At 35.9% G+C, this 11,695-nt stretch overlaps 1 long non-coding RNA gene across 1 annotated transcript in view; it reads left to right on the forward strand.

Moving 5' to 3' along the window:
* The window catches only part of LOC135968995 (uncharacterized), a 336,916-nt gene extending 326,005 nt beyond the window's left edge, over positions 1 to 10,911 (forward strand). Inside the window, exon 4 of the long non-coding RNA XR_010584045.2 lies at positions 8,524 to 10,911. This is a non-coding gene — a long non-coding RNA (uncharacterized lncRNA). The remainder of the gene's footprint in view (positions 1 to 8,523) is intronic.
* Positions 10,912 to 11,695: the final 784 nt, after the last annotated feature.

Here is an 11,695-nt window from a genome sequence, read left to right on the forward strand (position 1 = left end):
AGTGACAGCCTTGTCAAACTCTAGACCAAGCATTTGCATGCTGTTATTTTATTCACAGGATTAGAGCAGCCACCAGAAGCTGAAGGAATTTGCTTTCCCTAAATCATACATTTTCACTGATGATGGTGTTTTATCCTACAATCTGTCACTCATAAGCTATCTCTTTCATAGTTCTGGGGTTGTTTTTTGGAGAAAATGCGTCCTTTATTTTCTGCTAAAAATTTATTGTTGTGGAAACAAAATTAATACAGGAACACTGGACACCATCTTATTTTTGATGAGCAATTGAATACCAGTCATTAACATTAATACGATGATAAACTCACCAAATGCTTTAGTGTCTTTAATCCCAGAAGACAAAAGTGCTTTATAAACCTTAAGTAAATATTGCAAATGTCAGTAGTGCTTCGTCAGAAGACTTTAATAACTGCTTCAGAAAAATATTTTCATTTCTTGTCTACAAGTCGCCTAATAATCACTTGTAGGAAAAAATAAATAAATCTCTTATTCAAAGATTCCAATATTAGTTCCTCTGAAAAGGGTAGAATATCTTTGCACGTTGAGCTTCTTATTTCTCCAGTTCATTCATTCAGTGGTAAAATTTATGGTTTGAACTATTTTTCTCATCAGGTTTTGTTCTGGTCAACCTTGAAGGGAAGACTATCAACAAACAAGCTCTGGCAGAAATTATTCTCAGAGCTAGATTTCTCCCCTATTAATTATATAAGTGTTAAAATGCTTACTCAAGGAAAGAATAATTTCCACAGCAAGAGGTAGAGATATTCTATAACAGTTACTTATAATAATTGCTTCAATTCATTTGCAACTTAGTTCCTGCTCTTTTGTCTAGCTGCATGTAAAAAGGCACAGCAAAGAGCATTGTGTCTGAGATGGGACATAATATGTGTTTGAATTCTTGCTCTTTGTACTAATTCTGTTACCCGGATCTTGCAAAACCATAGAAGACTTCCATTATTATCAAGTACCGGTCATCTTTCAGTATCCTTCTTCCTAACATGCATTAGTTCTAGTGGCTAATTCATGTTTGGGAAAGTCACCTAAGTATCGTCTTTGTTTTTGCCTCAGTTTGTTTTTGGCAAAAGTTTCCTAATATTAATTTCCTGTTTGTTCCTGTAAGAGTGTGTGTCTTGGATGCTGGAGGCTGGAAAAGCTTTGCAGATCCTCTGCCGTAAGTGTAGAGATGCATGTTCCTTCACCTATGTAGAATAAAGAAAACCATAGCAACTTTTGTTTGTTTGTTTCCTCTGTCCCAACGCACAGAGATATTTGTCTTTAGCTATGTGGATGATGACTTCATGCAGAGCAACTCACATTCGCCAGTGATTTCCCACCATTTCTCTATCAGTAGTCCCTGTCCATGGTTTTCTTCTTACAATGTTACCAGTGGTGGATCTTGACCCTCCGTAAATAGAAGTAAAACAAGAGGCTGGGCGCGATGGCTCACGCCTGTAATCCCAGCAGTTTGGGAGGCAGAGGCAGATGGATCACCTGAGTTCAGGAGTTTGAGACCAGCCTGGTCAACATGGTGAAACCGCGTCTCTACTACAAATACAAAAACAGTAGCTGGGCGTGGTGGTGTGTGCCCTTAGTCCCAGCTACATGGGAGGCCAAGGCAGGAGAATAGCTTGAGCCCGGGAGGCAGAGGTTGCAGTGAGCCGGGATCACGCTATAGCACTCCAGCCTGGGCGACAGAGTGAGACTCCGTCTCAGAAAAAAAAAAAAAAAAGTAAACCAAGAGTCTGAAATGGGCTTGAACAAGGCAGTTTATTGGGGCTTTCACCTTAAGCAGAAAGGGAGACAACATCAGGAAGGAACCTGCTGCTGGCTTCCCCAAATCAGGTAATTTAGGCTTTTCTTTTCCTTTGAGCCTCCTCCAGGTGACATTCTTGGGGTGGTTCAGCGGTTGTGTCTGCACAGTCTCATGTCATACCTTAACATGCGTGGTATGTCTCATTTGCATCTTAAATCTCCACCCAGAAATGTGACTTTTACTATTAAAATGAAGCAAAGTTCAAGTTAGGACAAACTAAGATGTTACTTAGCGATGGGGAAGATCTCTTAGAAAGTCTCTACACTTGGCAACCAAGATGTTTGCGGTTAAAGTGCTTTGTTTCTTTCAGGCCTAATCGGTCGATTTTGTGAGAGGAAGCGTCTGTGGTGGCGCAGCTTCCAGGCTGAGTGTAGCTAGTCCATTAGGAGTTAGCAAGGAAAAACCGGGAGGGATCCCTGTTCTGTTCTCGCTGTCTCAATTGCATACTAGGGATATTGTTCCCAGGCTGTTACCGGCGGAGGGTCTTGTTGACTTCATGAGTTGTCCAGGTTCTTGGCGTTTTGAACAAATAATTGAACAAAACACACAAACAAAGCAACAAAAGAATGAAGCAAAGAAAGCACAGAGTTATTGAAAGGAAAGTAAATGCCACAGAGTGGGAGTGAGCTCAAGCAAGCAGCTCAAGAGTGCTGGTTACAGGATTTTGTGGCGTTTAAAAATACCCTCTAGAGGTTTCACATTGGTTACTTGGTTACACCTTATGTAAATGAAGGAGTGGCCCATGACCAGTCTGATTGGTCGCGGGAGGCAACCAATCAGAGGCTGAAGAGAAGTTACGAAGTTGCACATAAAGGCTTGGCCCCTGACCAATCTGACTGATTGCAGGAGGGGGCCAATCAGAGGTACTTTCCATTTTTCACAGGGAAAATGGAAAATAGGGGTGAGAGGGCAGGGGCGCTTCCAAAAGAAGTAGGCTCTAATCCTTTTGTTACTTGAGCATGAAGAAGTGGGGTTTTCCTTTTGATTCAGTTCTAGGAAATCCGACTGAATTGGCCCTAGGTTTTCTGCCTCCAGACCCTATTCTCCTGCCTCAAGGCTAAGCGTCTCCCCCACAACTGCTCCCACCCCGGCACCCCTGCCAAACTGCCTCTCTGAAGGCCAACTTGTGAAATTCTCTATTCTTGCATGAAGATAAAGAGGTGTATGTCTAAATACAGCTGTACCTGCCAGTGGATCCTGGTCCAGCCCCTTACTGGAGGTATGACATTCAATACGTAACTTAACCATCCTGAATCTTCTTTTTCTTAACTGTGAAATTGGGCTTATAAGAGTATCTACGATAGAGAGTAGTTGTGAGGATTAATTAAATTTAGAAACTAATATTTATAAAATACAAAATATGACCTTGCCAGAGTAAAGACTAGCGCTCTGTAAGATATCATAAACTTTACCAGTAGTGACCTTGTACAGCACTCCATTCAGTCCTGAAATCCTTTAAGGGTGCTTTAAAAAAAATTTGAAATTCTTTAAGGGTGGTGTTATGTGACCCTTACTCCCTAGGGTCACCTATCAGTTTATCATTCATAAATTGCCAACTGAACCTTTACTCTCTTCATCTCTTCACCCTACCCCGACTTCCCTCCTTTCCCAGGACACATTCTTTTTTCACTGTCTGTAGCTTAGGCAATTAGTCATTCCTATTTATAAGAACTTCCCTTTGATGAAGCTGGAAATAATTTCAGGGTGACATGAAGGGAGAGAAATACCTTAGTTCCCCTTTGCCTGTACTATCTTTTGTGAAAACATAACAGCAATTTAGTTAACAAAAAGAGTTGAGGTATGAAAAATCCTTCTTAGACTTTCATGATTATTAAGAGCTAGTGATTTTTCAGTATCTCTCTGCCTAACATTAATCAGCTCTAGTGTGTGGTTTTTGCCAAAAGTCTCTGATTCTTTTTTGTTTTTTGGGTCTTTTTTTAAGAAACAGGATATTTCATTGTCACCCCGGCTGGAGTGCAGTGGTGCTATCACAGCTCACTGTGGCCTCAAACTCCTGGGCTCGAGTGATCCTCCTGCCTCAGCCCCCTGAGTAGCTGGGACTATAGGTGCATGATACCACTCCGAGTTAATTTTGAAAAATTATTTGTAGTGGTCTTGCTTTGTTTCCCAGGCTAGTCTCGATCTCCTGGCTTCAAGCAATCCTTCCTGTTTGGCTTCCCAAAGTGCTGGGATTACAGGCGTGAAACACTATACACAGGCCTAGTCCCTGATTCCTATCTCTGGCATATGGAGTAGGAGGCTGAGATTGCCTTTTTTATTGTTCACTTAAACTACAGCACAATCTATGTCCCACCAAGAGGGAAGAATAAGCGTCCTTGAAGATGATGAACAGATGAGAGGATCCATTCTGTCCAAATTTATATTTCCTAATTGTTATGAATATTTAAATAAGAGAATTTTGTGCACAGATTAGAACAGTGCTAACATGCTTGGTGGTTGACCCATTTCCGTTAACCTTGTGCAACGTTCTAGGTTGAGGCAATAGGGCAGTTATATGTACGCTTATGCCTTCATATTCAGTTTACTAAACCTCACATCCAGAATTGGTGTTTTATAATGATGAAAGCTTAAGAAAGATTTTAGCATCTTAAATTTGGGGGAGGCTAAACCATTGTCATTTTTGTATTGCTGCTTTTATTCATCATATTAGAATGTTAACAAAAATGGTTGGCAAGATATTTTTGTGAAATGATGCCACATCAAAATGAAATGAACTGGAAACTTAAAACTTATATAAAAACTAGGGGAAAAGGCTGCTACATTTCTTTAAAATTGTCCTTTACAAAAAATAAAATTTCTGATTTTATAAAATAAAAACACTAACATTTTACACTTATTTGTAATTATTGCATTTTTTACACATGTGTATTTCATTTCTGTTACAATTAAATAAATAATCAAAATGCAGATATTTTTCTCTCTGCTTTTAGAGCTCTATTACATTACAGATAGACTTCAGAAATAGCCTTGTTTCTCTAGAGAAGAAAACTTATTCCATTCAAGAATGCAACTATTATTGTAACACATGCACATTTTTAGCTGATTGGAAATATAAATATGTAAGCCTGACCTTAAAGTCAATTGTATTTACTTTATAATCACCAAAACCATTAGAAAAGAAATTGATTTACAATAAATTCACACTCTGTATTATTTTTAAAGAGGGAAACATAGATAGATAGTTAATCCTTCCAGATTCCGATGTGATATTGAACATCCTCTGTTCTAGATGTTTTATGTATGTATGTATATGTTATTTATCTTTCCTTGGCCTCCCTTGACTATTTGTCTCAACATTACATGCCAGCGGCTTTTTCTCTTGCTTGAGGGCAAACAGCATATTGTTCATGTTGATCATGGTGAATGCTTGTTTTCTCATTATAAAATAATTTCCTAGTCATCAGCATCCCCACAGACTCTGTAGAACTGTCCTTGTTTTACACAGCAATGACATAGGGCTGCACTTCCTTGAAAACTTGGGTAAGGCTAACTAGAACAAAATCACTTGCAAAGAAATTAAATGGTAGAAATTTAAACCAACTGTCAGTCACTTTCCTAACTCATATGAATGGGTAAGAAGGGTGCAGATAAAATAAATGTGACAAGGTCAATCTTGTTTCTAAATCCAACGAGTTCTCCCAATCAAATTTGAGGTTACAGAGCAAGAACTGAAATGAAACAGCAGAGGAGCAGAATACCAACAAATTGCAAATCCTAGGTCTCTAGGCAAGATGTTGAATGAAGCCAACTGGTAGGAGAAGGCCTGATATCAGAGAACAAGCTTGAGCTTTGAAGTCAGATATATTGCACTTACATTTGAATTCTAGCTCTACTGTTTCTTAGCTTCAACTGAAGTATATTACTTAAATTCTCCAAAGCCTTGGTTTCTTTACATGCATAAAGATAGTAATACCTGTCTCCAAAGCATTTGAATAATTGAACTGGAAAATGTGGATAAAATACCCAGCACACTATCTCTGGTACGCTGTAGCTATTCCAGTATTTGTTCTTTTCTGTACTTCTCCTCTCAGGAAGTGGCATTAATTCCTGCAACCTGTTTTTTCCAGAAATACCAGAACTCTTACTATCAGAATTCAGCTAGTGCTGAATTAATGTTAGGTCCTGCCATAAAGCGTTTTTATCATTTCCCAAATTTCCTTTAAGTATGTATGTGAGGGAGTATTATCTTGCCTCCATTTACTCTATTTTCAGAGATTCCTCGTGTAAGGCTATGGGGGAAACACATAAAATAGCGAAATTTCAATTTGCAGGAAACAAAATGACAGAAAATATTTATTTGAGACTCTTCAATGTTATCCATCAAAAAGTCACTGGTTTGTTTTCAAAGGAAATTGCCTTTTTTTTCCTTTGTGGAATAAGTTATGAAAGTGTTCCTTGATAACTGCCAGTAATACAGAACTTTTTCCATCATTAGAAAATCCACAGAATTATTAGACGACTTCAATTGTTATACAAATAAACAAAAATCTTTAGAGTGGGCTAAGATGGCCACCTTAGAAAAAGAATTATAGCACTTATTAAGAAGCAGTAATAAGACAAGTATTTGAAGAACTATCAGTTTGCAGCTGCATTAAAAAAGACAGCTCTGTACTTACCTTTATAGGAATGAACAGAGATTTTCATTTATTTTTAAATTGAGTGTAGATTTGGATAACACATTTGTATTCTACTCATGACTTTGCCAGTAGTAGGACCTTAGAAATGTTTACTGATTTTCTGGTTGATTCTGTTTCTACTTATATGGACAGTAAGATAATCAAGTTCCTTCTAGCTCATGGAAGATGCCCAATAAATGGTAATATGTATATATGTATACCAATAGAACTAAGGTCATTATCTTCTTCAATTCTGACAAAAGGCTACAGATTATTCTTTTGTGTGCAAATGTATGGGATACATGAGAAAATTTGTTATATGTATATAATATGTTGTGGTCACATCAGGGTCTTCAGGGTGTCCATCACCTGAATACAATACATTTTTGTTATGTATAGTCATCCTACTCTGCAACAATCATTGAATTTATCTGTCTTACTGTATGTTTGTACCCTTTAACCCACTTCTCTTCATTCCTATCCCCCCTGCTCACCCTTCCCAGTCATGTTATCTATTTTTCCACTCTCTACCTCTGTGTTTCATTTTTCTAGCTCCCACATCATGAGTGAGAGCATACAATATTTGTCTTTCTGTTCCTGGCTTATTTCATTAAGACATTGACCTCCAGGTCCACTCGTGGTGCTGCGAATGATATGATTTTATTTTATTTTTAACTGCTGAATAGTTTGATTAAGTAGTAATAGTGGATCCAAGATTTGAAATCAGGACAACTACCTTCTTTTATTCTATGAAATTGTGAGTAAATTGCAGAACAAGCAAGATGATAGGCACAGATATTATCAGAATGTTCTAGCTTGGTTTGTAGCCCCACCAGGGGCAAGTGTGGAGTTAGCGAGAGTTCTAGACTTCATGCAAAGCAATGTTGTCAGGTAGCCATTTCACATGATGGTCATGTACAGTGATAAGGAGGGATATTACACATAAAAGCAAGACAACATTCAGCTGTCAAATTTATTCCTGCTGATTTTTGTTCTTCACTACAGCTTGTTGAGGTTATTTTGGATGTTGGCCCTGGTTTTGATTTAAATTCAAACTGCATGTGGCTTTCATATCTTTATCCAGTTTTTGATCAAGACAAAGCCAAACATGCCTCCTGAAGAGAGGTCCCATCGTGAAATCTATTACAAAACACTTAGTGGATATGGTTCACAATGAGCTGTAAAGTGTGCTATTCATATTTATAGTGTACTTAGAAGTCCATTTAAAAAATCTAGTTCACAAAGTTGCAATAATTTTTTTCTAGTTGAAATAATTCGTGTTATAATACATAGTATCATTCACTTGTTTGGAATCTGAAAAAGAAAGGAAGATGGTAACCACGCTTCAGAAACAACACATTTCAGAAGAATGTCTGCCTTATTTGTCAATGTTATCCTTGGTTTCCAGCGTAGTATCTCACACACACAGTTGCTCAAATAATACTTATGAAATAATTATTGTTTAAAACCACAAAATTAGTTGTTCTGGTCATTACACATAGATTTGTTCTTTTATATATGATTTTCATCAAATATGCCATGCCATATTTGATGAAACTAACTAGTTCATAGCAGAAATTCCTATAAAAACAATTTTGTGAAGGAAATCTAGTCTGGACCACACTATGCACTTACCTATTTTTTTTTTTTTTCTCGGTAGAGACAGGGTTTCACCATGTTGGCCAGGCTGGTCTTGAACTCCTGAGCTCAAGTGATCCACCCGCCTCGGCCTCCCAAAGTGTTAGGATTACAGACTTGAGCCACCGCGCCCAGATTGCACTTAACTGTCTTTTGTTCCCACAAAACTACATCTGAGTTATGAGTCCTGGACTCACAGACCTTCATTATGCTTCAAAACAATTTACTTGTAGAAGTAACCATTAGCATGCCAGTTGTTTTACACATATTCTGTCAACCAGTCATCTAGATTTTCCACTAAGGTAGATACTATTCTGATCGTGTTACACACATAAGTAAAATGAAGCTCAAATAGTTTGTTTTTGCCAATTCTAATAGAGCCAAGTGTTATTTCTCACGATTTTTTCTTACCTCTAGGTGTTGCAGTTTTCAGAGATTTTGAAGGCTGAAGATGAAAATAAGTAGGTAAAAATAAATTCTTCATTAGTCAAGTTTTTCCAAGCTTAGAAACGTTTATATAGTGGGGATTGAAAAGGGGGAATCCCAGGTAAAATAGGAATTTGGAAAATAAAATTTAGTTCATTAGTAAATCTAGTATCTCTGCCTCAAAGAATGAGATTATCATGACAAAAAATGTAGGAAATTCTTAGCAATTATTACCAAATTCATAAGATAAATTTCATCTTGCAATCAGTATCCAAATAATTCAAATTTAAAAGAAAAGAAAAACTAATATGTAAATAATTTCCCCAGTGTCTCTTTTGTCTTTACAAAATGAAATTGGTTCCCATACATGTATTCATTTTCCTATTATTAGGAATAATCACTTAGAATGATGTTTTTACTATTATAAGAATGATCACATATTGTGATATGTGTGAGTTTTGAAAACAACATCCCTAGAGGAATCATCTTAATGGAGTGTTTCAAAGTGTTTAACATAGTGCTTGCTATATGTGTGCATGTAAATAGATGCACTTTTTTGTAGAGAAGTCACAATTGGAGAAGTGAATGCTGGAGAAATACCAGTAAAATTACAAGAAAATTAGCATGCATGTCTCTCAGTTAAATGAGCATGCAATGTGGAAAAGGGGTCACATTACTTAATTCATTGACTCTTTCAAATCACTCACTGATTAGGTACTCTGAATTCAATAAAAGTTTGATTTGAAAATATTTTAATTGAGTGTTACTGGTTGGCTAGAATTGGCTACATAACACAGATGATTCTCACTATTAGATAACAGGATATTGTTAAAAAAATGATCACACCTTTATTATCTGTGACATTTTGTGATGCAGATGTTGCATTCTTATGCAAAATGCAATAGATAATTGTTATAAAATACTATAATGAAATTAGGCTGATTATTCTATTTGATTTAAAATGTCATATAGTAAAGGTTATTTTCACTCATGAAGATTAAATGTGTGTGGCCATATGTTAGAACAATCTTTTGAATTGAAAATATACTCAGCTGAAAATTGTCAACAAACTCAGAAATATCCAAAGAAAAATAGCTTTCTTTTTTATTTGCCAAAGCATCTTCTTTCAATTAAAATGTCATTATGTTACACTCATGGATGACACTCCATTATGACACATCTCGTATAGGAAACAGTAAATTATTCTATATATAAATTTGATGGCATTTTGATATGAAAATGTGTAAAATCTGTCAATACCCCAGAAATAGAACATCAACAAAGAGGATTATTGGTCCACCCAAATAATAATGTAACCATTCAGAGGATAATGTTTTCCAATTGCAATTACATGCTCTAATTTTAAAGGGGCTATCATTTACAATAATTTGGCAGATTTGGCTCATATTTCTTTCAGAAATTCATTTCTTCATTATGCTTCAAAACAATTTATGGTGCATTTATGTTGGGGAAGATAATTTGCTTATTTTATTGTGAGTGGAAATCAGTAATTACATACAATCCCATTTTCTCCAGACATAAAGTTAATTCATGATAGTAATTTTATACAGAATATTAGCTGGCATTAGTTATGATGAAAATGTAACTGTGGTAAATGCCTCTATTATAACTGAATTTCCTTGGACTTGATGGAAAAAAAAATGTTGACTTAGTAATAACAATTCCATGATGTTGTGGCAAGCCTATGGATCATTTGTCCTGCTAGCAGTATGTGGGAAATTATTACTGCCAACACTCTGGCTTTGGATATGACTGAGTTTGAATCCAGACTTCTCTATTTCTGTGTTATGCAACTTTGAGCCAGTAGCATAGCTTGTGCAAGCCTTAATTTTGTCACCTGCAACATGGAAAGAATTACAATACCTGTGTCATAGTGTTCTTAGGGTTAAGTGAAAAGATACATGAGCAATTTTAGTTAGTTTCCCAAATTTATGGATATAGCAGTAGTGTTTTGAAAAGTACTTGACAAATATGCATCAAAATATGTATTTATCTTCACCCAACTCTGACTAGAAGACCCTCATACTGGAGGAAAGCAGACAATCAAAATGAAGGAAGAATTTTTAATTTCTGTAGCAATTTTTGTTGGGATTTTGTTAGGAACTGGACTGGCACGTTAATAATATTATGCCTTCCAATTCATTAACATGGAGTATCTCTCCAACATTTTAAGTTTTTATAAAATTTCTTTATAAAATTTCTCCAGTCTTGCAGTTTTTTGTAGAGTGGCCTTGTACATTTTTAATTAAAAGTAATACTACATGGTTTATAATTTGTTATGCTGTTGTATATGCCAATTTTATTTGATTTGCCAATTGTTCATTGCTAGTGCATATAAATAACACTGATATATCATCATTGTAGTCTGCGGTGTTCATGAATTCACTTGTTAGCTCTAGTAATTACTTTAGAATTTCTTTAAGATTTCTACATGTGCAGAAAAGAACATTTTATGTTGCCTTTTTTTACCTTTATACTTTTAATGTTTATGTTCTTTATTTTTCTTGTTATTATTGCACTGGGTAGGACATCCAGAACAATGCTAAGTAGCACTGGTCAGGGCAGCCCATCTTACCTCACTCCTGATGTTAGAAAGAAATTATTTGTCTTTCAATATTATGATATTAGTAGGATTTTCACGAAGGGCCTTATCTAACTAAGGAAGTTCTTTTGTTTCGCCCTAGTTTGTTGGGAAATTTTATCATGAATGTAGGTAAAATTTTGTCAATGCTTTTCCTGCATTTATTGACATAATCATATGTTTTTCTCCTTTATTTTGTTAATGTGGTGAATTACATTAATTGATTCTCAAATGTTAAACCAGTCTTCCATTTAGGGATAAACACAACTTTATCATCTTATATTTTCTTCTTTCCTTCTCATATATTGTTACAAATATTTTGTTATTTGTGTCTGAGGATACTGGTTTGGGTTTTTATTTTCGTGTTAGGTCCTTGTCTAGTTTACTTATCAAGGTTATGTAGACCTTATAAAATGAATTAGAAAGAGTTCCATCCTCCAGTATTTTCCAAAAGACTTCAAGATTGATGCTATTTCTTCCATTAATGTTTTCTAGAATTCAACAGTGAAGCCATCTGTCCCTGAAGGCTTCTTTGTGGGAAGAGTGTTAATTACAAAAATA

The sequence above is a fragment of the Macaca fascicularis genome, chromosome 20 (assembly GCF_037993035.2).
Source record: "Macaca fascicularis isolate 582-1 chromosome 20, T2T-MFA8v1.1".
Lineage (NCBI taxonomy): Eukaryota > Metazoa > Chordata > Mammalia > Primates > Cercopithecidae > Macaca > Macaca fascicularis.